The sequence below is a fragment of the Eulemur rufifrons genome, chromosome 13 (assembly GCF_041146395.1).
Source record: "Eulemur rufifrons isolate Redbay chromosome 13, OSU_ERuf_1, whole genome shotgun sequence".
NCBI classification, from domain to species: Eukaryota; Metazoa; Chordata; class Mammalia; order Primates; family Lemuridae; genus Eulemur; species Eulemur rufifrons.
The window spans coordinates 284,832-311,509 of record NC_090995.1 but is presented as its reverse complement, the minus strand read 5'-3'; the positions used below and the strand labels follow the sequence as shown (position 1 = coordinate 311,509).

At 41.4% G+C, this 26,678-nt stretch overlaps 1 long non-coding RNA gene and 1 pseudogene across 1 annotated transcript; both read left to right on the top strand.

The window, feature by feature from the left end:
- The first annotated feature begins 917 nt into the window (after positions 1-917).
- Positions 918-13,917, top strand: LOC138393906 (RNA-binding protein 44-like; annotated as a pseudogene).
- A 1,785-nt stretch (positions 13,918-15,702) lies between these two features.
- LOC138393918 (uncharacterized) lies at positions 15,703-25,543 on the top strand. Its single transcript, XR_011235276.1, has 3 exons — positions 15,703-15,758; positions 16,631-16,752; positions 25,404-25,543. It is a non-coding gene; the product is annotated as an uncharacterized lncRNA (long non-coding RNA).
- Positions 25,544-26,678: the final 1,135 nt, after the last annotated feature.

Genomic DNA, 26,678 nt, shown 5'->3' with positions numbered 1-26,678 from the left:
AGGACACGGCCACTGGGCTTGAGCACGTCACAACAACATGCTGCTGCCCTGGCCACCCCCTTCATCCACTAATATTAACTTTAAATGCTACAGTGATTTTAAAAATTAAATCCACTGCAAAAGGACAAGATTTACACTTTAAGAGGCACTCCAAGCCCCCTTAGGTAATGGCAAGACTTGCCGTAAAGTATATTAAGTCACCCCAAGGTGACTTTGGGTGGACCCATGCTCACTGTTCACTAGTCACCAAGCGCAGCACTTGGCCCCTGGCAGGCCAACACAAATCTGCGAATGAACACATCCATGAAGTGCATTTCAGAGGCAGTCTCCTTGAGGGGACAATTTTGGGGCAGGTATAACTTTACAGTTCCCTCGTCTAACTGCCACTTATCCAAAGAACGCTCCCTCACTCTTCACCAAAGCACATGTCGAGACAAAGAAGCAAATAAAGCCATCTGCATCCCTTCAGGATTGTTCATTTTGTGCAAGTTGAAATTTGCTACCAGGGATGACGAGGCACAAAATTTAACGGGAGGGGGGAATCCAAAAAATTCAGTAATCAGATAATATTTTAATGCAATTGCTTGAAAAATCAAGGTGCAAAAAAATCCATGGTGAACAAAATAGCCGAATTTTAGATAAAGGCAGTGTGCCCTGTGGAGCCGTTTAGGGCCTGAGGCAAAAAAAAAACAAAAACAAAAACAAAAAACTTATTTCGATATTTTGTTCTTCTTGGATCTTTTTTCATTACTTTTGACTTTTTAAAACAGTGGCACGACAATATTATTTATCTTGATTGCTGAGGTTTGTGGCAACCCCTTAAGTTTTGCATCCGTGGCAAATAAATGCCTCACTGACCTCACCTAGCCTCTGGGCCCTGCTAACGGTGTTTCTGCAAGACGGTCAAAGGACAAGCTATGTCCCACACTACCAGGCCCCACGCGGCGGTGGACACAGCCCCGCAAGGAAGGCGGCCAGGCCCCCTCCGGCCACTGAGGGCGGCGGGCTGTGGCCCACACTGGTCCCCAAAGGGGCTAGTTTGTCCTCTGCCGGCAGGGGCAGCACCCCCCAATATTTTCGCATGTTGGCTTTGCAGAGCCGGCGGTCCAGACCAGAGCAGGAAAATCTTCAAAGGTGCCCGCCCAGCCCGCAGCGCAAACTCTCTTCTCCAGCCAAACATGCAAAATCCAAATAGGCGGCCGCCTTCCCGTGCTTTGGCGCCCACACGCCGGGCCAATCACGGTGTCGCCCTGTTCGTGATGACCAATAGGAGCGTGCTTCGTCAGGCGGTGGGCGGGCCGCCGGCAGCCATTACCCGAAGGGCGCTGCGGCAGCGTTTCCAGACTAAGGCGGCTGTGGAGAGCAGGCGTCTCGCGTGTGGCGGCCCCGGCGCAGTTCGCAGGGGCGACGGGCGTGGAGGCGGGACGGTAAGCTGGGCAGCGAGGCGGGCAGGGCGCGGCCGCTGGGCTTGAGCAGGTCGGGGACAGTGAACCCGTGTGTGGCCGGGTAACGCGCCAAGGCCTGTCCGGCCTAGGCACACGGACGCCAAAGGGCGGTGGGGACGAGGCCCCCGAGGTGCGGGATGCGCCGGGCGGCCCCGGTTCTCAGACCTTCCCGCGCCTTCCGAGAGGGCTCTTCCAGCTCGGCCTGGGGGCGCCCAGCGACCTGCGCCCCAAAAGCTTGTCTGGTTACGACCGAGACCTGTCTTTCCGAGGCAGTTACGAGGTATATTTTACTCATTTCAGTGATTTTTTTGTTTTTAGTAACTTTATCAACTGGTGCAACCGTCACATAAAACCATAAATCAGTGTTAGAGCATTTATATCCCCCAAATAAGATCCCTCCTGCCCATTTATAGTTAATTTCTCCACCGCCCCCTGCTCCTCCATCCCAGGGAGCCACTAATCTACTTTCTCTATAAATTTGCTTTTTCTGGACATTTTATTTAAATGGAATAATACAGTATGTAACCTCTTTTGTCTGGCTTCTTTCATTCAACATAATGTTTTTGGGATTAATCCTGGAGGTAATGTTTCGGTAGTTTGTTCCTTTTTATTGCTGAAAAACACTCCACTGTATGGATATATCATGTCACTGGTTTTGACTTCCTCCCATGGGGTACTAAGATTCAGTGTGTTTTTACCTGGGCAAATTCACTGAGGTGATTTTTGGTGGATATGGGCAGTCTAGGCAAGACCTTTCAGGGAAATGGAAGATTTAGGGAGGGGAAGGGGAGCAGGAAGCAGGGTTTCTGTCCAGCCAGGCTTTCCAGAACTGTGGACAGGTACAGTTGCATTTGAGTAATAGGTGGAAAGTGGGCAGGTTGACTTCTGCTGCCTAACAAGTTATATATGTTTTTTTCTTCCCACAAATCTGAAATTTCTTTTTGTTAATGGTAGAAAGAAAATAAGAAATAGCAAGAACATAAAAAGCAAGTGACTAAAGTTTATGTGCCCATGAGTATATGTGGCTTAAAATTTTTTTTTTTTTTTTTTTGAGATGGTGTCTTGCTCTGTCACCCAGGCTGGTGTGCAGTGGTGTGATCATAGCTCACTGCAGCTCAAGGAATCCTCCCGCTTCAGTATCTTGAGTAGTTGGGAGTGTAGGCACACACCACTATGCCTGGCTTGTGGTTTCAACTATTAAGAGAGTTTCTAAGTCAAAACAAAAATCCCATCCTATATTGTTCATGAGACACATTTAAAACAGAAAAGAAAGGTTTAAAATAAAAGGGTCGGCAAGTTAAGAAACAAAGGAACTTAAAAAAAATGAACTTAATGTTTAATCTTAAGTATTAATATAGTTGAATTGATGCAAAAACCATTATAAGATAAAGGGGGCCATTTAAAGGTGATAGAGTATTAGACAATGAATACATTATACAATGAAGACATCAGCCATGAACCCTAATGGAACAAACAGTGTACTTTCTATTCATACATTAAATGTTGGAATTAAGGAAAGGTTGCTAGAAATTGGACATGATAATGGTTCTCTCTCTTTCCCAGTAAATATCTATAGGATTTTTCATCCAATTCTAAATGTTTCCCAAAAAAGTGAGTCTAAAAAATTTAATTTGGGGGAGAGAATATAAAATAAATAAAACAAAAAAGGAAGAAGCCTAACCTACCAGATACAAAAATATCCTATGATGCTATAATAATTAAAGCAGCATAATGCTGTTACACAAAAGATAATTAATGAAACAGAATAAATAGAAGTAGAGTCTTAGAAAATTATGAAACAGAAACAGATTGCAGGATATGATAAAGATGCTGTTTCAACTCAGAAGGAAAACAATGGATTCCTTAGCAAATGGTGTTAGGAAAATTAACCATCCATTTTGGAAGGAAATGAAGTTAGATTCCTACCTATGCTAGAGAGAAAAATAAATTCTACATAATGTAGAAAGCCTAAGTGTTAGACATACAGAAACACACAGAATTAGAATAAATTATAGGAGAATTTTCTTATAATTATTTGGTAGGGAAGGCCAGACACAAAACCCAGAAGTCAAAAGAAAAGACCAAATCATTTAACTAAATAATCTCAAAGACTTTGGTACAACAAAGTGCTATAAAAAGTTTAAGCCAGGTGCCATGGCACATGCCAGTAGCCTTATCTGAGGCAAGAAGATAGCTTAAGCCGAAGAGTTGAAGTCCAACCTGAGCAAAATGGCAAGACCTTGTCTCTTAGAAAAAAAAATTAAAAGATGATAATAAACCTGGAAAATTCACTTATACATTTTTGAAAACAAGAATTAGTATTTAGAATGTGTAAAGAACTCCTAAGATCTCTTATCTCCAACCCCATATTTATAAGAGCTTACTGGACATTTACATCTGGGTGTTCTATCACTAACCTCAAAGTTCTCTTGTCTGGAATTGAACTCATTATCTTCCCCTTCCTCCTCACTTTTCATCTTTACCCTCTAAATCTGTTCTTCATAAAGTCTCTGTCTCTTCAGCAACGAGTATTCCCATTGAACTGTAGTACCAAATTGTAAACCCTAGCATTGTTTTAGAATGATCAAGCAGGTAGTGGCCAGTTGGTGAGTCATGAAAGCAATTTAGCTGATTGTGATCAGGTGTTTTAATGAAATGAAATAAAATAGAAAATAATAGAACACCTTGGAAATGGAGTAATTACTGTTTTGTAAAATTTTCCATTTACTTATATCCACATATATTCTCAAATGTATGTACTGGATCATGATATAAAATGTGTTTCAAATTGTGATCTTAGTAAAAAAAAATATTTAAAAACTACTGATATCTCTCTTCCTCTCACTGCCAATTCAAATCAGCCACCAAGACTTGGTCAGTTGTGGAACTTTTATACCAGTCTGTTTTTCAGTCTCACTTCTGCACTCTTTTGCTCTACCTGCCTTTACTCTCCTCCTGCAAGCCTTCGTTCTTACTGTTGCTAGTATCCCAATTCCAGTCACATGATTACCCAGTTAAGGAGCTGTCAGTGGTCTTTCATTGCCTTAGAGTAAGAGCCCCTACTCCTTAGCACACCAGAAAAGGCTTCTTTCAGTTCACAGGTCTTGTCACTCCCATCGAGCTCTGTCACTCCAGACAAGCTAACTTAGAATTTCCTTTCACACAGCTAACTGTACTTGCTGTTGGATCTGCCTAAAAGGATTTTGTCTGTTTTGTTTCAAAACACTTTTTAAATAGAAAGTTTCTCTAAAATCTACTTCTTTCTTCTCAAGCATTTACCTGCTCTGTCAGCACAACTCTGTCAGCACTTTTATCTTTAGTACGTTTTTGTGTGCTTATTTATGACTCTGAGGAAATCCGTAAGCATTTGAGGGCAGCACTCCTGTTTTCTTTTCCTTTGTTTTTACAATGCCTAGAGCTGGCACTAGGAACACCCAAAGATTTACTAAATAATTTCATAAGAAAAAGTTTCTTATTAGACCTGCCTACAAACAAAGTGGCTGCCCTACAAATAGTCAACTCCTTGCCATTGAAACTTCAAGCAGAATCTTGGCTACTATCTTAGTCTTCTCAGGCAACCATAACAAAATACCATAGACTGAGTGGCTAAAACAACAGAAGTTCATTTTCTCATAGTTCTGGAGGCTGGAAGTCTGAGATCAGGGTGCCCCCATGGTCAGGTTCTGGTGAGAGATCTCTTCCTGGCCTGTAGATGGCTGCCTTCTTGCTGTGTCCTCACATAAGAGAGGTGAAGAAAGCTCTCTCCTGTCCCTTATAAGGGTGCTAATCATCTAAACATAATTACCTCCCAAAGTCCCCAGCTCCAAATACCATCACATTGTGGATTAGGGCTTCAGTATGTGAATTTGGGAATGGGGAGGGGAGACACAGTTCAGTCTGTAACAGCTACTAGAAGGGATATTTGTTATTTGTGTACTGGGGAAAGCTTGGCTCAGATTGTATCTAAGATTTTTTTAGTGTTTAAATGATACAATGTTGCTGCTGTTAACATATCCCTTTTGTTAAATCAGATAAACCTTCTAAAACTAACAAAGAAAATTTGTTATCTTCCAATTGTTGTAATGAAGTCAAACTGGCTTTTTGTGATGATGACTAGGATTCCTTGGCACTAGAACAAAGAGCTAATGACAGAGAAATCGGCAACATTGACAAAATAGATTTGGTACTAACAGAGAGAGTACTCAGTCTCAGTCAAGTGAGTTTGAAGACAGTACTGACTATGCTTCCTTAAATGAAACATACTCTATTCATTATTCAGAGTCAAAACTAAAGCATGAAAGTCTTATTCTTTTAAGTTCACAATTAGATCCTGAAATGAAGAAAAGAAAGAAGGTGTTTTTTGATATTTTGGAACATCAAGGTAATAAGACTGTTGACTTGGAAAGAATGTACAAGATTTCAGATGTTGAATATAAAGAAACTGCTGAAGATATGCAAAAGCATGATACAGATGAAGGCTCACAGCAGGAATATCACAGTGCAGAAGAACAAGAATATATAAGTAACCATTTATCTTTTGATCATACAAAACATTAAGTATATCTAATCTGGAAGTTGTTGAATTAAGAAATTCAGGTTATGAAGTTAAATGTGCTAGCAATCTAGAAGATAATCATGTCAAATTGGAAAGTGGTTCTATCTTTTCTTTAGAGTCACTTGATTTTTATGGAGAAGAAGATTCACCTCATGTCTCCAAATTTCAGAATTGTGTCATGTTAAGGGACTATTATGAAAAGTGTAAGGAACAAGAGAGTAATTTAATGTACCAGACAGTATTTGATGACAGTATACTAGCAAGCCACTCCCTTGGAAACCAGGAATCTCAATCTAAGAGTGGTTTCTTGAACCTTCAAAAGACATTAAAAACTAAAATTTATACTGAAAAAATGAAATCTCTAATAACTGAAAGTACAGATTTTTGTGGAAATACAATTGTTGAGAACAAAATATTACAGCACCTTAAAAATTCTAGCACATTACCGCAAGACAGAGCTTTGGAGACATTACTACAACCCTGTATAGATTGTCAAACTTCCTGGACCTCTGTTTTTGATGATTCAGTAATTTCTGCCTGTGAATATTCACATTATAAAAGCCTACAAAACACCCCTGACCCAGCCTTAGATTTTTCTATTACCCTGCCAAGGGTTGCAGTCAGAGATATTCAGGCAATAGGAGAAGGTTGCCAGTAGCAGTGCCACAAATAAAACATGCCTTCACAATATGGAGGGAATAAATCCTAAATCAGTGACAGATGCAGCAAGTTGCACAGTCACGATTAATCAGACTGTGGATGTTAGCACTGATTTTAGGGCTTGTTTCACAACCAGCAGGGCAGCAGGTGCAAGATCTGTAGCATCTGCATCAAGCAACAAAGAGATTACAACGATGAATAAAAAACGGCCTGGCGAATGGCAAAGTGAGCAACAAAGAAGTGTGGCTTGTAATACAGAGTGGTCATAGGGTCAAGATTGTGTAGCTCCTCAGGCGGCTGTGATAAAAAGATCAGGAAAATCTCCCTCAGTTGACAGTTTAAAACCTAATGGAAATTTTCTAAATAAGGGAAAATCAATATGATTAATAACAAAATTTTGTTTGACTTTATAAAGAGATAGTATATGCTAACAAATGTTTTTGGTTCATTGATTATATTGAGGCTTTTGTGAGAAAATGCTAGATGAGGGGAAAGGGTATATAGATTATTACTAGCTCTATCCTCTCCTGGCTGCTATTGCCACAAAGTGCATTAGACGTTGAATTTTACATTTTATTAATACTAATTTGGAGCTACAGATAGACCATGTGTTATTTATCATATATTTACAATTTAATTTAAAATAATATTTTCAGGATTCCCTGGAATTAAGAAAAACATCTGATATCACAGACTTAAAGAAACATCCTGAGAGGTACGTCAGATGTATGAGCTTGCAGATACATGTGGGGGGAAATCGAAATAGTATTTGTTTTCTGTGTAGAATATTTAACCGTACAGAATAATAGCTAAAAGGAACCTTAAGAAATCATCTGCTTCAGCCATTTGCCTTCAAACAAATAAATAAAACAATATAAAATATTAAAGTTCTTCTTTTATTGCGATTTCAGTCTCAATTTCATCAGAAACTCCTGGCATCTTAACTGTTCAACCCAAACTCATACTGATTTAATTGTCTGTTTTCTTTCATTTTATTCCCCTGTAGACAAAAACAAAGAATGTTTTTTGAAAATGTCATAAATTTGAAGTAGTTACTTTCACTGGTGCATTTTAATCTTGGTTTTAATTCATTATATAATTTGCTTTGCATTTATTAATATATCCTTATAATTCAGAGCACAATGAAGAACGAGCAAGTGGGAAGGTAGAGAAACAGGGAGGTGTCTAAGAAGCCAAATTAGTTATAATGTTCTGAAGTCATTTACTTTTTCCTTCATTCATTCATTCTTCTAATTAGTTTATTCTGGCATCTCAACTCCAGAAGCAGAAGTATTGAGAACAGCTGAAAGTGGGCTGGGCGCGGTGTCTCATGCCTGTAATCCTAGCATTCTGGGAGGCCTAGGTGGGAGGATTGCTTCAGGTCAGGAGTTCAAGACCAGCCTGAGCAAGAGCAAGACCCCGTCTCTACTAAAAAATAAAAAGAAATTAACCAGACAACTAAAAATATATATAGAAAAAATTAGCTGGGCATGGTGGCACATGAGTGTAGTCCCAGCTACTCGAGAGGCTGAGGCAGGGGGATTGCTTGAGCCCAGGAATTTGAGGTTGCTGTGAGCGAGGCTGATGCCACGGCACTCTAGCCCAGGCAACAGAGTGAGACTCTGTCAAAAAACAAAACAAAACAAAACAAACAAACAAACAAACAAAAAACAGCTGAAAGTGGCAAATGGAAACAAGGGAAGACTTCCAATAATGTCAACACTCAAAAAGATGTAGTGACTTGGGGCTTTTCGATGGATATATTGTAATAGCACAGCAAAATATTGGCTTATGTTAAGGAAAATGTAAATTGTTTTCTGTTAAAAAGATAATGTGTTTAAGAACCATTTCCATCCAAAATGCTTACAACTTAAAAAAATCTTGGCTGAAGTTTGATTTAGGTTGAAAAATACATTGATTCTGGATAAAGTTATTACCTTAGATTGGAATCCTCTTTTGGTAAAAGAAAGTATGAATTTGAGAATTGTTTACTTCTTTGACTTCTAGAAAGAATATATTTAGTCATAATTCTTGATGTCCTTGTTTTCTGAAGCTGTTATGTGTTCCTACAGCCTCTCTATCCTGAGTAGAATCGATTTAAATTTGACAGGGAAATGCAAGAAATGTAAAATGTTTCTAGAGGCCTGTCATTGCTATTGAAAAATGTTTGGAATCTTAACCTAGTCCTTTTTTTTTTATTTTAAAGGGAATTTCAACTTTTTAAAGAGATGGAGAATTTGCCATCAGTGTGCTGTCAGAAAATAATGCAGAGAGCCACGAAAGCAGAGCTGCAACTTTTAAATGTTCACTGTCAGATGTGTCATCATCATTGTTGTGATATTTACAAATTGGAATGGAAAATAGGGAGGGATTAAATAGGTGTTTATTGATTTTAAATCTGTATTTTTTAAGAAATGTATCACTACCTTTAAGTTTATTCTGAAGGTTTTTTTTAATTTTCGTTTTTGAAGGGCAGAATGAGGGGTAGATTGTAACTGGGCTTGTTAGCTGGGCTAGGGGTAATGGACTTTTCCTAGAAAAAGTAATATGTTTGAACTTTATGTAAAGTCCAAGTAAGAATGAAGTCAGGGGGTTTTTGCATGACATTCTACCACATTCTCTCTGGTTTATCTGTTGAGAAATGTTTGTACTGCCCTTAGAAAAGCACATTAATTGTGGTTCACTTTCTTTTACTCAACATTTAAAAGAAAAAAATTTAAGATCTAGGGAGTTAGAACTAAGTTTGTAATATATTAATATTAGTGTTAAATGGATGACTTGGGCTAAATAATTTTGTTTTGTGAACTTAAATTTTGAACAGGAATTTATCAAGTAATTCTGCTAAGAAGGAATTAGGATCGGCACTACTATCTCTTTTGGGAGACATAAAAGATATGTGAGTTTGAAAGAAAAAATACACAAGGGCATACCCTGGAAGAGCTGCCCCTACTGTCAGTAGAATCAAAATTGTTATCTACCTTCTCTACGTTTCCTTCCAGGGCATGTATATATATTTTAGCAATACAAATTTTACTTCATTTAGACAGAAAACATTTTAGACAGAGATTTTTCTTTTCTGTCTTTACAGCTGATGAAAGAAGAATCGTATGTGTGAGTTGATTTCATCTAATTTAGAACTCATTACATCTTTCAAATCACTTAATCCAGTTAACTTTAAATTTTCTGTTTTGGTCCCTATTTAAAACATTGATGAATTCTTTAATGAAGTGTTTATTATCTTTTTTACTGATATGTAGTATTTGTATATATTTATAGGGTACATGTAATATTTTGTTACATGCACAGGATGTGTAATAATCAAGTTCAGGGTATTTAGGATATCCATCACCTCATATATTTTAATATTTATTATTTCTGTGTTGGGAACATTTCAAGTCCTCTCTTCTAGCTATTTTGAAATATAAAATACATTGTTAAATATAGGCTGCTATCAAACATTAGATCTTATTCCTTCTAAAGTGTTTGTTTAGCTTTTCAGGAGCAGATTCTGAACTAGATAACCAGAGTGCTCAGGATGTTGATGTTTCTTCGAACCTAAAAAAGACACTCTCTCAAGTAAGACTTTTAGAAAGTTCATCTGTATAAATCTTTAATTTTATGGCTTAAGTGAACTATAATTTTCAGAGACTCCAACATTCTTCTTTTCACTCAGCTAGCTTACTTAGTATGCGACCATTTGAGAGATATAACTAGGAGGAACATAATGGTGTATTTAAGCCTAATCAAACAGATATCAGCAATATATCTTGAGTAGGGTAAGCATATAATTGATCACCAAATCAGTAGACTTTTGAGGATGAAAGAGAGTAATGTTAATCATTCACCACAGCAATAGGTATAAATCTGGACTGTCCCAGGCAAATGCATGATATATGGCCACCATCGTGCTGCCTGAGTGTAGTTAAAACTAATATCTTGCACCTTCATCTCATGAGGTAGAATAAAGTAATGTTTCATTTATTTTAGGCAGGGAAAAGTTTTAATTTCTCCTTTGTTGAAATGATGAAAATAGTTTTTAAATGCCTCTCATAGGTTTTCTCATTCTCTCTTGTTCCCCCACGGGAATCTTGGTCAGATGACAATCAAGAAAGATGGTTTAATCTATATAAGAACACCCTGCAAATTATAAAGTGCTATAGTAACGTAAGTTACATTCCATTATCAAGTGAGGAGGCAATGGGATAGGAAAGCTGAAGTTTATTTCTGTTTTTCTGACTTTGGTTTTAATCTTAAGGTTTCATTATTTGAGTGGTCTTAGGTAATCTCCCAAGATGGATTCCCAAGTCCAAAGTGAAATACTTGATTAATATATGTTCCTTTCTACTAACATGAATGATAAAAAGTAAATTGCTTTAACAAATTATTCTATTGTTAAATTCTTTTTTAAAAAACCTCAGTTATCCACAAATTATCCACAGTTAAAAGATTCATAACTAGATTTTTATGTACTTAAATTTCTTACATATTAATACTTTGCTTAAACGATTTGTACATTTAGTACTATATGATAATTCTTAAGAGTTTTATTTTCATTGTAATGGTACCAATGGTATAACCTGCTTATTTAGGGAGAACAATAAATTATTCTTAAAAGTACAAGATGCAGACATAACATAATTTTTATAATCTTACTTTTGGCTATAAAACAATATCTATTTTAAGTTGGGATTACATTTTAGTCCCTGTCTCATTAAATTAACTAGTTATGCATGCAAACCAGTATAGTGTAGTGTAGTATTTCTAAATTTCAGCTATTCATGTACCATCTTCACAATTTACCATAGTCTTATATTACCTATAATGTTATTCTGTATTTTACTTTAAATGGTTCTCCTTTTTACAAAAATTTAAGTGTGAAGAATAATTCACTCTTACATACAGGAAAGAAATATTACTTCCCATAAATAAAAGATATACATAAGCATACACTAAATATGTAACTGTTAAAGGTTAATGTTATCAATATTTATATATACCTCCCAAAATTATCTCAAGTACTTCTAGGGTGTATATGCCACACTTTGCAAAATACTAGCATTAGCACATGGTAACTATACACAGACTGGATTCAAATCCTAATTCTTGTTAACTGTGATTTGGCACAATGCGTTTCTTAGATTCAGTTTTCTCATCTGTGAAGTCAAGTTGATGTTTTTACTCTCATAGCCTTCGTTATTGTACGGGCTAAATAATGCCAGTGAAGAGTGCCTGTCACATAGTAAGAGTGAAATAATTCTTAGTCCTTATTGTTGTTTTTACTATCCTAATCCTCAGATATCTTTGTTATTTAACAACAGTCATCCTAAACAAGATACATCACCTAAGAAAGATGGTTTAAAAAATGGTGATATAAATGTAGACTTTGATCAACTGAAACTTGATGATAAAGGTTAATATAAAAGTATATTATCTTTCATAGTTGTCAGAAAACAATTAAGGTTGAAAATATCTCTAGTGTTTATTGATTAGATCAAAATAAATATTTTTAATTGACTAAAATGGCATCATTCTGATTGTGAATGTTAACTATGTTCTTATTATTTTTGCTTGACTTGTATTTAAAGTCACCTAATATATCTGATAATGTTGAATAATAATATGGACTTTTATTCTTCTGCTTTATGTTTCCATATGAAAACTCTTTCTTGTGTCTAATTGTATCTCTGTAAATTGTGTATGTTTTTTTAGTTTTGTCCTCTATGAAAAGAGATTATGGTCATTCCAAAAAGATCATTAATTTTAATGATATAAAGAGCTGCAGCACTATTTAGTCCTTTTAAAGAAGTTTTGTGTTATTCTGTATATAAAGATAATGTCTTTTTTCCAATAAAGAACAATCAAAAAATCAGAAAAGTAGCAGTTTTAATAAACTGGGAATCAGTATTAATTAAAGCGAAACTACGAAGCAAATCACTCAAACTGAAAAGAAATTTTTATTTCGGGACTGCTGAAATCCCTTCTCACAGAATCTTTATGCTTGGTTCTCTTATTTTGCTTAATATTCATCTTTAGATTTATATATAAAACAAGTAATTATTGTAGTGATTCATCAGGTTTTTAGATAACCTTTCAGAGGGTTAAACATTATAGGTAATTCATAGCTCATTGTTTTCAATTTATGAGACTGTAGAAACTACCAAGAAATAAGTGAAGACTGGTTTGATGCTAAAGAAAACCTGACAGGAGTTGGCTTCTCAGGAAGGCAAATAAATCAAATAGAACAAGATAGATGGAATCCGAACTTTACACTCTGGGCTCAGTATTCTTTCTCGCTGTGACTCTGGTCCTTTTTTTCAAAATTTCTTTCTTCCACTTTTTTCCTGTTTCCATTTTCCCGTTTTAATCTCTTCTCTCTTTTTGTTGCTTTTTCCGCGGCTGTGACTTTTTTTCTCCCACCTCCCCCCCTTACCCGCTCCCTCGCGCCTCTGCCAGCACGGCGGGAACGTCATGGTGCATGGGGTCGCCCACATGTCCCCGTCACACTTAGACACTGCGGGGCCAGCTTCGTCCATGCTATGGAAGGGTCGCCACCAGAGGGCTCTGCGGTTGCAGGTTTCTTGACTCCCGCGCCCTCCCTTCCTCACTACCTGGCCCCCAACTCGCTCGTGCCTCAGGCGGTGGAGCGCAAATGCCACGGTGTACGGGGCGACCAGATGTCCCCGTCACACTTAGACACTGCGGGGCCGGCCTCGTCAACGCTATGGAAGTGGTCACCGCTAGAGGGCTCTGCGGTTGCAGGCTTCTCAACTCCCTCTCCCTCCATTCCTCACTACGTGGCCAAACGTGTGACTTTCTTTTTCTCCAGGGCCCGCCCAGTGGCTCGCTCACGCCTCCCCCAGTGCCGTCCCAGAACCCCCTGGTGCATGGGGTCGACCAGATGTCCCTATCACACTTAGTCTCTTGGGGCGGCCCCGTGGGCCCTATGGAAGGGGTCACCGCCAGAGGGTTCAGGGGTTGCTGCATTCGCGACTCCCGCTCCCTCCCTTCCTCACTACGTGGCTGAAGGTGTGACTTTTTTTTTCTCCCCCCTGACCCCCGGCAGGCTTGTTCGCGCCTCTGCCGGTGCCGCGGAGCGATGCCATTGTGCATGGGGTCGACCAGATGTCCCCGTCACACTTCGTCCCTGCGGGCCGGCCTCGTCGACGCTATAGAAGGGGTCATCGTCAGAGGGCTGTGGGGTTGCAGGCTTCTCGACTCCCTCTCCCTCCCTTCCTCACTACGTGGCCAAACGTGTGACTTTTTTTTCCTCGCAACCCGCCCCCCACTCGCTCACGCGCCAGGACGCCATGGTGCACCGGGTTGACCAGAAGTCCCCATCACACTTGGTCTCTGCGGGGTCGGCCCCGCCGACCCTATGGAAGGAGTCACCGCCAGAGGGCTCTGCGGTGGCGGCTTCTGGACTCCCTCTGGCTCCCTTCCTCACTACGTAGGCGAAGATGTGACTTTTCTTTCCCCCCTCTGCCCCCTGCCCACTCGCTCGCTGGCACGCTCGCGCATCCACCGGTACCGCGCCCGGACGCCGTGGTGCACAGGGCGACCAGAGGTCCCCGTCAAACCTAGTCTCTGTGGTGCCGGCCTCGTCGACGCTCTAGAGGGGGTCACCACCAGAGGGCTCTGCGGTGGCGCCTTCTGGACTGCCTCTCCCTTCCTACCTCACTACGTGTCCCAAGGTGGGACTTCTTTTTTTCTCCCCCGCCCCCGCGCCCACGCGCTCGCTCGCTCGCAGCTCCTCCAGGCCCGCACCAGGAACCCATGGTGCACGGGGACGGGGACGACCAGATGTCCCCGTGACACTTTGCCTCTGCGGGCCGGCCCCTGGAGCCTATGGAAGGGGTGACCGCCAGAGGGCTCTGCGGTTGCGGCTTCTGGACTCCCTCTCCCTCCCTTCCTCACTACGTGACTGAACGTGTGACTTCTTTTTTCTCCCCCCTGTCCGACCGCTGGATCGCACACGCCTCTGACGGTGCGGTGCCAGGACCCCATGGTGCATGGGGTCAAGCAGATGTCCCTATCACACTTAGTCTCTGCTGGGCTGGCCCCGTCGATCGTATGGAAGGTGTCACCGGGATATGGGGTCCTCTCCCAGAAGCAGAGATTAGATTTTCAGCACCAGGGCTGGAGGAATTACTGTCTTCAATTTCCTTAATCATAGCTCGGCCGACTCTACGAGATGATGAATGGAGTTTCTCCCTTTGATTATTCAACCTCTCAGCTACTGGAAGGGGGTTTTGCCACAGTCAAATTGGAACAACTGGGCTTAGGGGTGGGAGTTTTGGAAAGTGTCTGGATCTAGACAACAGCTGCCCAGGAGAAATACAAAGCAACCTACATGTGGAATTATACATTTTCTAGTAGCCACATCAAATTGGGGGGAAAAGTCAAATTTTAGTGCAGAAAATGTGATGTCGTTTCAGCACTTAATCAACCTCTGAAAGTTCTTAATGGGATAATTTACATTATCTTTTTCTCATTACATCTTCAAAATCCAGTGTACAGTTTTTACACTGAAAGCGCATCTCAATTCCAATAAGCCCTATAAGTCCAATAAGTCTCAGCTCTTTCACCACACGGGCTTCCCAAAGAAAGAACCTTGTCCTTCATTCCAACTAGCACTTCAAATATCAGAAGTTCAAGGCCAGGAGTCCTTTACAGTCGTATTTATGTTGTGCTTTCATTACCTGTTACCAGGCACTGCTATAGCTATGCGTGTAAAGATTAAAGAGCCCCAGGGACTATTGTCATTCAACTCATCCAACTCTAATATCATGTCCGTTTTTTCCACAGACGGAGGCCATGGCTGAACAATTTAAAGAAGCAAGTAAATGTCTCATCTGCCTGTCTTATCTTGAAAAACCCATGCGCCTCGATTGTGGCTTCATCTGCTGCCTCCGATGCATCAGCTCACTCCGGAAGGAGCCCAGTGGGGAAGGTCTCATGCCCCTCCTGTTCCGTGGTCACTCAGAAGAATGACATCGGGCCCCATTACCAGCTGGGGAAGATGGTTTCCAAAATCAAGGAACTAGAGCTCCAGCTGAGAGCAATTCTATACCAGAACCCAAGGATGCTGAAGTTCCAAGGTAGGGAATCTGGGCCACCTTCTCTCAGCCCATCAATAGCCCTGGAAAAATCAACTGTTATGGCCTCTGAGGAACAGTTCTCACCTCTGAGCATAGATCAGGGACAGCTGGAGATTTTGAAGGAATTATAGTATTTAGGTCATGTCCTAGCCCTGTACCACCAGGGGCTACTGAGCCCTTGAAACATGGCTAGTACCCAGCATGGAAATGGGATATGTGGGCTTGTATGTTATTTAAGGCATTTTTTGCATGTTTCTTATTACTTTTTTAATATGTCTACCGAAAAATTTTAAATGCCATGTGGCTTTCATTGTATTTCTTCAGGCAGCACTGACCCAAAATACAGCTTCTTAAACTTGAACATGTGTCAAATTACCTGGAGATCTTGTTAAGATGCAGATTCTGATTCTATAGGACCAGGCTGGCCTGAGAATCTGGATTTCTGATGCTTTCATATTTCACATTATTTTATCATAAGCAGAATTGTTTTTCCATCATTCAAGATATTTCTTAGATGTCTATATTTGGACTGAGTCTGTGCTCAATTTTATCATTTTGAGAGTAAACAACAGTCATGGGCTCTGTCTTCATGGATCTTATGCCCTAGGCGAAAGAAATCTTTCATAAAATAAAAAAGTTACTGTAAAAAGAATGCCTACTATAAGAAGGGCTTGTGACAAATATATTCATTCATTCTCCATATCAAATTTGCCTTAATTAGGGAATCCTGGGAAGTTTCTTCAGGAAAATCCTGATTAAGGGAAGAAGAGTAGTTTAAAGAGGTGTAACTGAACGAGATAATTGAGTCTTTACATAGAGCTGGCTTATGGTCTGTGTATTTGCTGATTTTCCCCTTTTCTGTCTTTCCACAGTGGACATGACCTTGGACGTTGACACGGCCAACAATCGACTCATAGTTTCTGATGACCTGAGGTCTGTCTGTTGTGGACATCTCCAACAGAATCGCAGAGAGTGTGCTGAGAGATTCAAACAGGTAATCTGTGTCCTGGGCTCCCCTCGGTTCACCTCTGGATGCCATTAGTGGGAAGTGGACGTGGGGACAAGCACAGAATGGGACCTGGGTGTTTGCAAAGAATCTGTCGATCCAGAAGGGTCAGTTCTACTGTCTTCAGAACTCAGCTTCTGGACTGTGGGTTTGAGAAGGAAAGTGCTCCTCGCAGCCAGCACTGTGCCTCTAACCACCCCCTTGGTGAGTCCCCAGTTACGCCGAGTGGGCATTTTGCTGGATATGGATATTGGAACCATTTCCTTTTATAACATCAGCGATGGATCCCACGTCCTTACATTCATTCAGGTGTCTGCTGCAGAGCCACTGCGCCCGTTCTTTGCTCCTGCAAATTCAGTTAACGATGATCGAGGTCTCCTGAGCATCTGTGCCGTGATAAATTCGGGCACTGCCAGATCTCCAGTTCATCCTGAGCAAGGCAGACAAACTCTTAGCCACAAAAGCCATGTAGAGAAAATCGCTTTGTGCTCGAAGCTAAAAACATTTCTGCTTGGTTCAACACATGGGAGTAAGTTATAGCAGAAAAATATGGAATGCTTCATGAATCACGAATATAAATTAAGTAGACATGTCAAATATTCTGGGTGAGGCAAATGCATTACATGTAACCAAAATGTTTTTATCCCCATAATATCCTGAATTAACAAAACAAAACAAAAACAAAGAAATATCACCTCTCAACACACATGCTCTTCTCTCTCTCTGCTCTCACTTCCCAGTTAATTCCAAATTATTGTTTAAAGCTCATTTCAAATGAGCTGAGCTTTATCCAAGAAAACTTCCATGCCTGCCCTCTCCATGATCTAAGTAAGGTCTCGGTCCTTTTAATCTCTCCTGTCACTATTTAATGTTTCTCTGCAGTATTTATCAGTGCCTTGTGCTTTACGGTTATTGGTGTGACTAGTTAGTAAATTTCTGTCTCTCCCATTGAAATCTAGGTTTCCTGAGACTGGGGCCTGGGTCCCTTTGGTTGTCTGGTGCCCAGAGCTAACCAAGTGCCTTTCCCCAAGGAAAGGTTCAAATACTATTTGTTGAATGAATCAAATAAAGGAAAGAGTGTCTTTTAGCCATACACAGCAGAAAATGGTTTCATGTATTCATTCAACAAAGTTGAAGGTGTCAAAGTCTGTTAGAATCAAATGACAAATCAGATATAGACTCTTTCCTTCAAGTTCTTGGAGTCCAATGGGAAATAAAAGATATACATTCAAATAACCATTATAGTATAGGTTAGGAAGGGAAATAATAAACGTTAGTAAGGTCAAATTTTAGTCCTACAAAGTTGCCAGAGAAGGAGATTCTCCACGTCAGAAGAGTTGGTCCCTCACTGCCCTCAGCTTGTGCGACACTCTAAGTCAGCTGGATTGGAATCACTGGTGTCACAGCTTGGATGCTGGGCTTCCAAGTATTTACCCTGTTTCTTCAGCAGTCCCCTGGTCTGTGAAAAGGTCAGTTTTCTAGTGGAACCATGTTTTTACACAAAATATTTTTAGCACAATACTGTAAGTGCAATAATATTGAAGAATTTAGATGGTGAAAAAGCACATGGAAAGATAGATGTTCAGCATCATTAACCATCAGGGAAATGCAAAGGAAAACCACAAGGTGATACCACTACACACCTATGAGAATGGCTGACATAAAAAAGAGGACAACACCAAATATCGGTGAGGCTGTGGGGAGTGTGGATACTCATACAGTCAGGGCTGGTAGGAATGCGAAGGGTATCGCCACTGTGGAAAATAGACAGTTTTCCAGTTTTGACAGTTCCTTTAAAAACTAAACATGCAACTACTGTACAATCCAGAAATCACACTCCTGGGGATTCATTCCAGAGACATGACTACTTATGTTGATTCCACAACTTGCACACAAATGTTTACAGCAGCTTTAGTTGCTCTAGGCCCAAACTGGGAACATGCCCCACATCCTTCAACAGGTGAATGGCTAAACAAACTGAAGGATGACCATACCGTAGAATACTACTACACAATTGAAATAAATGAACTATAAATACTGGCCCCAATCTGGATGAATGTCCAATTATGCTGAATGAAAGAAAACATCTAAAGGGTTATGTATTGTATGATTCTGTTTATAAAAAGGTGAAATTACAGAAATGGAGAACAGATAAGAGGTTGCCAGGAATTAAAAAGATGGTGGAGGTGGGAAGGAAGCTGGTGTGGCTGGAACAGGGGATGTAACAGCTCCTCGTGCTAATGGAAATGTCCAGTAACTGGATTGTGCCCATGTTAATATCCTGCTTGTGATATTATACTCTAATTTGGGGAGATATCTTTGAGAGAACTGGATAAAAAGTTGATGGAATCTCTTTATGTTAGCCCTTAACACTGCACGTGAATCTACAGTTATCAAAAATTTCAAAAGGATACAAGAAGGTAGCAAATCAAAGCAGCCAGTCTGTCAGTTTGTCGGTTATGGCATGAGCCTTAGAACCGTGACATCATAATGGTCAGTGGACCCGACCACTGAGGAGTCCTCGGGCTTCACAGATCTGTACTGCTGTGTGAAGTGCAGAGGTGAAGAGGTTTTGCTGCCACAATCGAAGGTAAAAGGATGTTCACATCAATCGAAAAGCACCCCAAGCTTTTGGGGGCTGATTCAAGCCCTCACAGCACGAGGCAGTCTCTTAATATACTGGTTTGGGTCATCAAAACAGACCAGTGGTCCCAACAAGTGTCCTACCTTGTTTCCCCTAAAACAGAGGAACTGCTTGTCAACTTCAGCACTGGCTTCACAGAGAGCTGCTCAGATTCAGCAGATCTAGTGGTGCTGAGCTCAAGAGAGCAGGCTTTGCATTCTCAGGGGAAACACTTTCTTGGCTCTGTGGGAGACAGTTTTCTGTACATCTGTGAAAATGTCTGCCTAATTCTGAGAGTTTCTATGTTCTATTCAAGCTAGTTGGTTTCACCTAATATGACCACGGAGTCCTGTTGGAGCTTGGGTATAGCTCAACCAAATTATATCTAAGTACTTGTTTTTGATTAGAAACCTTTTGATGTTTCCAATATTATTTGGTGTTTGTTAGCAAGATTTTCCCCACAATTTAATGTCATTTACATAAGGTTGGAGTCAATTTTCCACACTCATCAGTTATCTCAATTTTCATGCTAATGTGAAACCAAATTGTCATTATTTCTTTGCAAATCTCCATGTCATTTTGTTTTATATATGTTGGGCTAGAAATTGTCTTGTGTTTCCTTTTTCTTGGCTTTTTTTTACTGGATTTTAAATGCTTGGTGAGTAAAAACTGTTAGATTTTATGTGAGACTTCCTTGCAGAGTGTAGCATAGTGTCTTAGGTAGAGTAAAAATTAAGTTATTCAGTGAAAACAGGAACATACTTCTTAGAGAAGTGTATAGATTGATTTAAAACATCACAGAAACGCTATTTTTTTTTTCAAAAATTTGGTGTTACCTTTTCTCTAAGGGTGATGTATCTGTCACTCTTATCAGAATTAACTAGCAGCAAATATTTAGGGAGAGCCTGAGAGTTTAAGAATGCTTTTGCTGTCTTACTTCATTTTAAGTCTCATTATGACGTTATAAATAGATAGTATTTTTCCGGGTTACTGTTCTAGTTCATTACTGTCATTGACATTTTACCAGATAGGAGACTGGGTAGTCTAAATTTTTAAACGGTCTTTGGAGATATATTGTATATACAAGACATATCGTGTATTGTAATATCAACTGTGAGAGAGGATCCCTAAGGACACTTGCAACAAGTCCTCTTGGCTCTTGGCTCCACCCTTTGGGCCTCGGTTCTGCCCTCTGGACTTTTGTCACTGCTTTCTGTGTCATCCTTACCTTTCCATGGAAAGTGGCACATGTTTGCCACTGAGTAGTTGTATCGGTCTGATTTCTGCCAGTAGGATTTGGGTATCTGACAACCTTCTTTCCTTCTCAGCTCTTCCTTTCTTTCTCAGTCCAGTCTGACAGTGTTTCTGCAGATAAAAAAATTCTCAAGAACTTTGTGGGTCTCCCCACAAGTTGGTTGTCACTGGCATTCACTTCACTAGATAGGACTCAGGTCCAGCAGTCTGTCCAAGATAATCCACTGTGTGCTTTTGTCTTCTGCCAAGGAGAACACCCAGGCTAGAGTGCGATGGTGCCATCATAGCTCACTGCCACCAAAACCTCCTGGACTCAGGTCATCCTCCTGCCTTTGCCTCTGGAGTAGCTGGGACTATAGGCGTTTGCCACCACGCCTGGCTAATTTTTTCTATTTTGTTGTAGAAACTTGTTGCCCAGGTTGGTCTCAGACTCCTGGCCTGAGTGATCCTCTCACCTTCGCCTCCCAAAGTGCTGGAATTAGAGCCATGAGCCATCACACCCAGCCATAAAATTCCTATGTCTTTCCATAGTTTGTTTAGGATGATTTCAGTATGGGCTAAGGGACATTAGGATAGTTAGTAAATTTCTGTCTCTCCCATTGAAATCTAGGTTTTCTGACAGTTGGGCCTCTGCCCCTTTTGTTTTCTGCTGCTGAGAGCTAACCAAGCGCGTTTCCCCTAGGACAGGTTCAAATACTATTTGTTGAATGAATGAAATAAAGGAAAGAGTGTCTTTTCCCCATCCATGGCAGAAAACTGTTTCATGTATTCATTCAACAAAGTTGAAGGTGTCAAAGTGTGTGAGAATCAAATGATAAATCAGGTACACACTCTGTCCTGGAAGTTCTTAGAGTCTAGTGGGAAATAAAAGATATGTATTGAAATAACTATTACAGGATACTGTAAGGGAAATCATAAACTTTGTTAGTAAGGTTGAATTTCAGTCCTACAAAGTTGCCAGAGAAAGGAGATTCTCCATGTCAGAAGGGTTACGTGGCCTCCCTGCCCTAGGCTTGTGTGACACTCTAAGTCAGCTGGATTGGAATCCCTGGTGTCACAGCGCGGATGCTGGGCTTCCAGGTACTTACCCTGTTTCTGCAGCAGTCCCCTCGTCTGTGAAAAGGTCAGTTTTCTAGTGGAAAGGGAACCATGTTTTCACACAAAATGTTTTTAGCACAATACCGTAATTGAGATAATATTGAAGAATTTAGATGGTGAATAAGCACATGGAAAGATAGATGTTCAGCATCATTAACCATCAGGGAAATGCAAATGAAATCCACAATGCGATACCACTACACACCTATGGGAATGACTGACGTAAAAAAGAGGACAACATCAAATATCAGTGAGGCTGTGGGGAGTGTGGATACTCATACAGTCACGGCTGGTAGGAATGCGAAGGGTATCGCCACTGTGGAAAACAAACAGTTTTCCAGTTTTGACAGTTCCTTAAAAAACTAAACATGCAACTACTGTACAATCCAGAAATCACACTCCTGGGGATTCATTCCAGAGACATGACTACTTATGTTGATTCCACAACTTGCACACAAATGTTTACAGCAGCTTTAGTTGCTCTAGGCCCAAACTGGGAACATGCCCCACATCCTTCAACAGGTGAATGGCTAAACAAACTGAAGTACGACCATACCGTAGAATACTACTACACAATTGAAATAAATGAACTATAAATACTGGCCCCAATCTGGATGAATGTCCAATTATGCTGAATGAAAGAAAACATCTAAAGGGTTATGTATTGTATGATTCTGTTTATAAAAAGGTGAAATTACAGAAATGGAGAACAGATAAGAGGTTGCCAGGAATTAAAAAGATGGTGGAGGTGGGAAGGAGGCTGGTGTGGCTGGAACAGGGGATGTAGCAGCTCCTCGTGCTAATGGAAATGTCCAGTAACTGGATTGTGCCCATGTTAATATCCTGCTTGTGATATTATACTCTAATTTGGGGAGATATCTTTGAGAGAAACTGGATAAAAAGTTGATGGAATCTCTTTATGTTAATCCCTTAACACTGCACGTGAATCTACAGTTATCAAAAATTAAAACAGGTAAATTTCAAAAGGATACAAGAAGGTAGCAAATCAAAGCAGCCAGTCTGTCAGTTTGTCGGTTATGGCATGAGCCTTAGAACCGTGACATCATAATGGTCAGTGGTCCCGACCACTGAGGAGTCCTCGGGCTTCACAGATCTGTACTGCTGTGTGAAGTGCAGAGGTGAAGAGGTTTTGCTGCCACAATCGAAGGTAAAAGGATGTTCACATCAATCGAAAAGCACCCCAAGCTTTTGGGGGCTGATTCAAGCCCTCACAGCACGAGGCAGTCTCTTAATATACTGGTTTGGGTCATCAAAACAGACCAGTGGTCCCAACAAGTGTCCTACCTTGTTTCCCCTAAAACAGAGGAACTGCTTGTCAACTTCAGCACTGGCTTCACAGAGAGCTGCTCAGATTCAGCAGATCTAGTGGTGCTGAGCTCAAGAGAGCAGGCTTTGCATTCTCAGGGGAAACACTTTCTTGGCTCTGTGGGAGACAGTTTTCTGTACATCTGTGAAAATGTCTGCCTAATTCTGAGAGTTTCTATGTTCTATTCAAGCTAGTTGGTTTCACCTAATATGACCACGGAGTCCTGTTGGAGCTTGGGTATAGCTCAACCAAATTATATCTAAGTACTTGTTTTTGATTAGAAACCTTTTGATGTTTCCAATATTATTTGGTGTTTGTTAGCAAGATTTTCCCCACAATTTAATGTCATTTACATAAGGTTGGAGTCAATTTTCCACACTCATCAGTTATCTCAATTTTCATGCTAATGTGAAACCAAATTGTCATTATTTCTTTGCAAATCTCCATGTCATTTTGTTTTATATATGTTGGGCTAGAAATTGTCTTGTGTTTCCTTTTTCTTGGTTTTTTTTTTACTGGATTTTAAATGCTTGGTGAGTAAAAACTGTTAGATTTTATGTGAGACTTCCTTGCAGAGTGTAGCATAGTGTCTTAGGTAGAGTAAAAATTAAGTTATTCAGTGAAAACAGGAACATACTTCTTAGAGAAGTGTATAGATTGATTTAAAACATCAGGGAAACGCTATTTTTTTTCAAAAATTTGGTGTTACCTTTTCTCTAAGGGTGACGTATCTGTCACTCTTATCAGAATTAACTAGCAGCAAATATTTAGGGAGAGCCTGAGAGTTTAAGAATGCTTTTGCTGTCTTACTTCATTTTAAGTCTCATTATGACGTTATAAATAGATAGTATTTTTCCGGGTTACTGTTCTAGTTCATTACTGTCATTGACGTTTTACCAGATAGGAGACATGGGTAGTCTAAATTTTTAAACGGTCTTTGGAGATATATTGTGTATACAAGACATATTGTGTATTGTAATATCAACTGTGAGAGAGGATCCCTAAGGACACTTGCAAGAAGTCCTCTTGGCTCTTGGCTCCACCCTTTGGGCCTCGGTTCTGCCCTCTGGACTTTTGTCACTGCTTTCTGTGTCATCCTTACCTTTCCATGGAAAGTGGCACATGTTTGCCGCTGAGTAGTTGTATCGGTCTGATTTCTGCCAGTAGGATTTGGGGATCTGACAACCTTCTTTCCTTCTCAGCTCTTCCTTTCTTTCTCAGTCCAGTCTGACAGTGTTTCTGTGGATAAAAAATTCTCAAGGACTTTGTGGGTCTCCCCTGGTTGTCACTGGCATTCACTTCACTAGATAGGACTCAGGTCCAGCAGCCTGTCTGAGATAATCCCTCGTGTGTTTGTGTCTTCTCCCAAGGAAAACACCCAGGCTGGAATGCAGTGGTGTCATCATAGCTCACTGCCACCAAAACCTCCTGGACTCAGGTGATCCTCCTGCCTTTGCCTCCGGAGTAGCTGGGACTATAAGCACATGCCACCATGCCTGGCTAATTTTTTCTATTTTTTCTGCAGAAACAGGTTGCCCAGGTTAGTCTCAGACTCCTGGTGCAAGTCACTCTCTCAGCTTGCCCTCCCAAAGTGCGGGGATTTCAGGCATGAGCCATCACACCCGGCCATAAAATTCGTATTTCTTTCCACTGTTCTTTCCCATGATTTTGGTACGTGCTAAGGCAAGTTAGGCTTTCCCCACACTGGTCCTCAGCGCCTTCTGCGCCCACACTCTCAGTCTTTAATGTCCAGTTTTTTCCTAACAGTCTTTTCAAGACAATCTGGGCTTTTCTTTCTATCACGCTTCTCCAAATTCTTCCAACATCCACTCACTACTGATTCCGAAACCTCCTGTGAGTTTTTAGGTGTCTATTACAGCAGCCCCCACTGCCAGGGACCAGAATCCGTATTTGGTTTTTATGCAGCTATAACAAATCACTGCAAACTTAGTGGTTTAGAACAATAGGAATTTATGGTACAGTTTTGTAGGCCAGAATTTCAGGTGGGCTTGACTGGGTCCTCTGCCGAGGGGACCCCAGAAGGCTGGTGGAGTTGTGCAGAGCTGCGCCCCTTACTGGGGCTCTGGGGAAGACTCTGCTTCTGAGCCCAAGTGTGTGGCTGCATTCAGTTACTTGAGGTTGGGGTATTGAGGTCCCCCCTTCTTTGCTCGCTGTCCCCTGGGGGCTGGTGTTTGCTCCTACCGGCTGCCTGTTCTTCTTCCATGTGGCTCCCACCAGTAGCGGGAGATCAAGTATAATTTGTAGATTTTGTCGCCGCTGCAATTTGGCATAAAGCGCTGTCACATATTTGACCACTGACTAGTCTGTCGTGTTTAGGGTGTTGCAGGAGAAGCTGTTTTCCTGAGGGGGACACCCAGCGTGAGAGCATGATGTCACTGGAGGCCACCGACCATGTGCTGGTGATGGAGGGCCCGGTGGAACTGAAGAGAGGCTGGAAGAGGCAGAAGCGCCACCTCTTTCTGTTCAGTGACATTCTGCTTCTGTCCAACACAAGGTATGTACATGCTCCATGCTCTCGTGATTAGCATAGAACACATTTTCACTAACAAATTGCATTCCCACCAGCTCTTTCTATAAGAAAATATAAAGTAATCTTTTCTTCTGTTTGTGCAAATGTTTTGATCATTTATTCAACAGATATTCACGGAAGTCCTGTTCTGTGCTGTGGCCCCACAGAGAAAATAATCGAGAATGTGACAGGCAGGTCCCTCTTGCTTGGGGTGACGGACAGATGATAAGGATAAGGGAGGGGAATTGTAGACTGTGACTAGTGCTCCTGATAAGAAGATAGGACAGGGTGCCATGTGGAGAGGAGACGGGACAGTGTTGAAGAGGAGTCCTCCAAGAGGCCCTCTGTGAGGTGACATTTATAACCCAAGCCACGGGCTGGGAAGCAGCCACCATGTCTAGAGGAGGGGACTGAACCTTCCAGGCTGAGGAACAACAGGCCGAAGGTGGGCACAGCTCGGCCCTCTGCAGGGAGGGGCCCGGGGCAGGCCAAGGCGACAGGAGACTAATGCAGGGAGCGTGAGGTCGGGTGGAGCCTGGGGAGCTGTGGAGGCTCTGGTCACACAGGGTCCCCGTCGGCCACAGGAAGGGGTCGAATACTGTGCGGAAGGGCTGTAAACTGGAGAGTGACCAAATCAGGTGAGTCTTTTAGCAGATGGTTCTGGCTGCTGGTAGATTTCTGGGCAGGGACGATTGGAAGCAGGGAGACCAGTTAGGGGAGGCAACAGCCCTGACACATGGTGACAGGGACTCCCTCTGCAGAGGGCCAGGAGAAATGAAGGAAGCAGCAGACAGACTTGGCGTACAGGTAGGAGACAGAACCAGCTGGGTGCACTTTCCTGTCGGCGCCGACACAGGTGCGACCCCAGCCCGGCGAGTGCTGGGTGCCTGGCGGGCAGCTGAAGGCAGGGAGGGGGAGGGAACAGAGTGGCCCGGCCGTCTGTCTACCCGTTCCCGCGCTGACTGTGCCATTTGGGAAATACCATGAGAGACAGAGAATATTTTAACAAACAAAATCTTATCAAGAAGCTTTTCTTACTAGAGCAAAAGAAAACTCTGCGTGCTGCCCTCACCCTGCCTCCC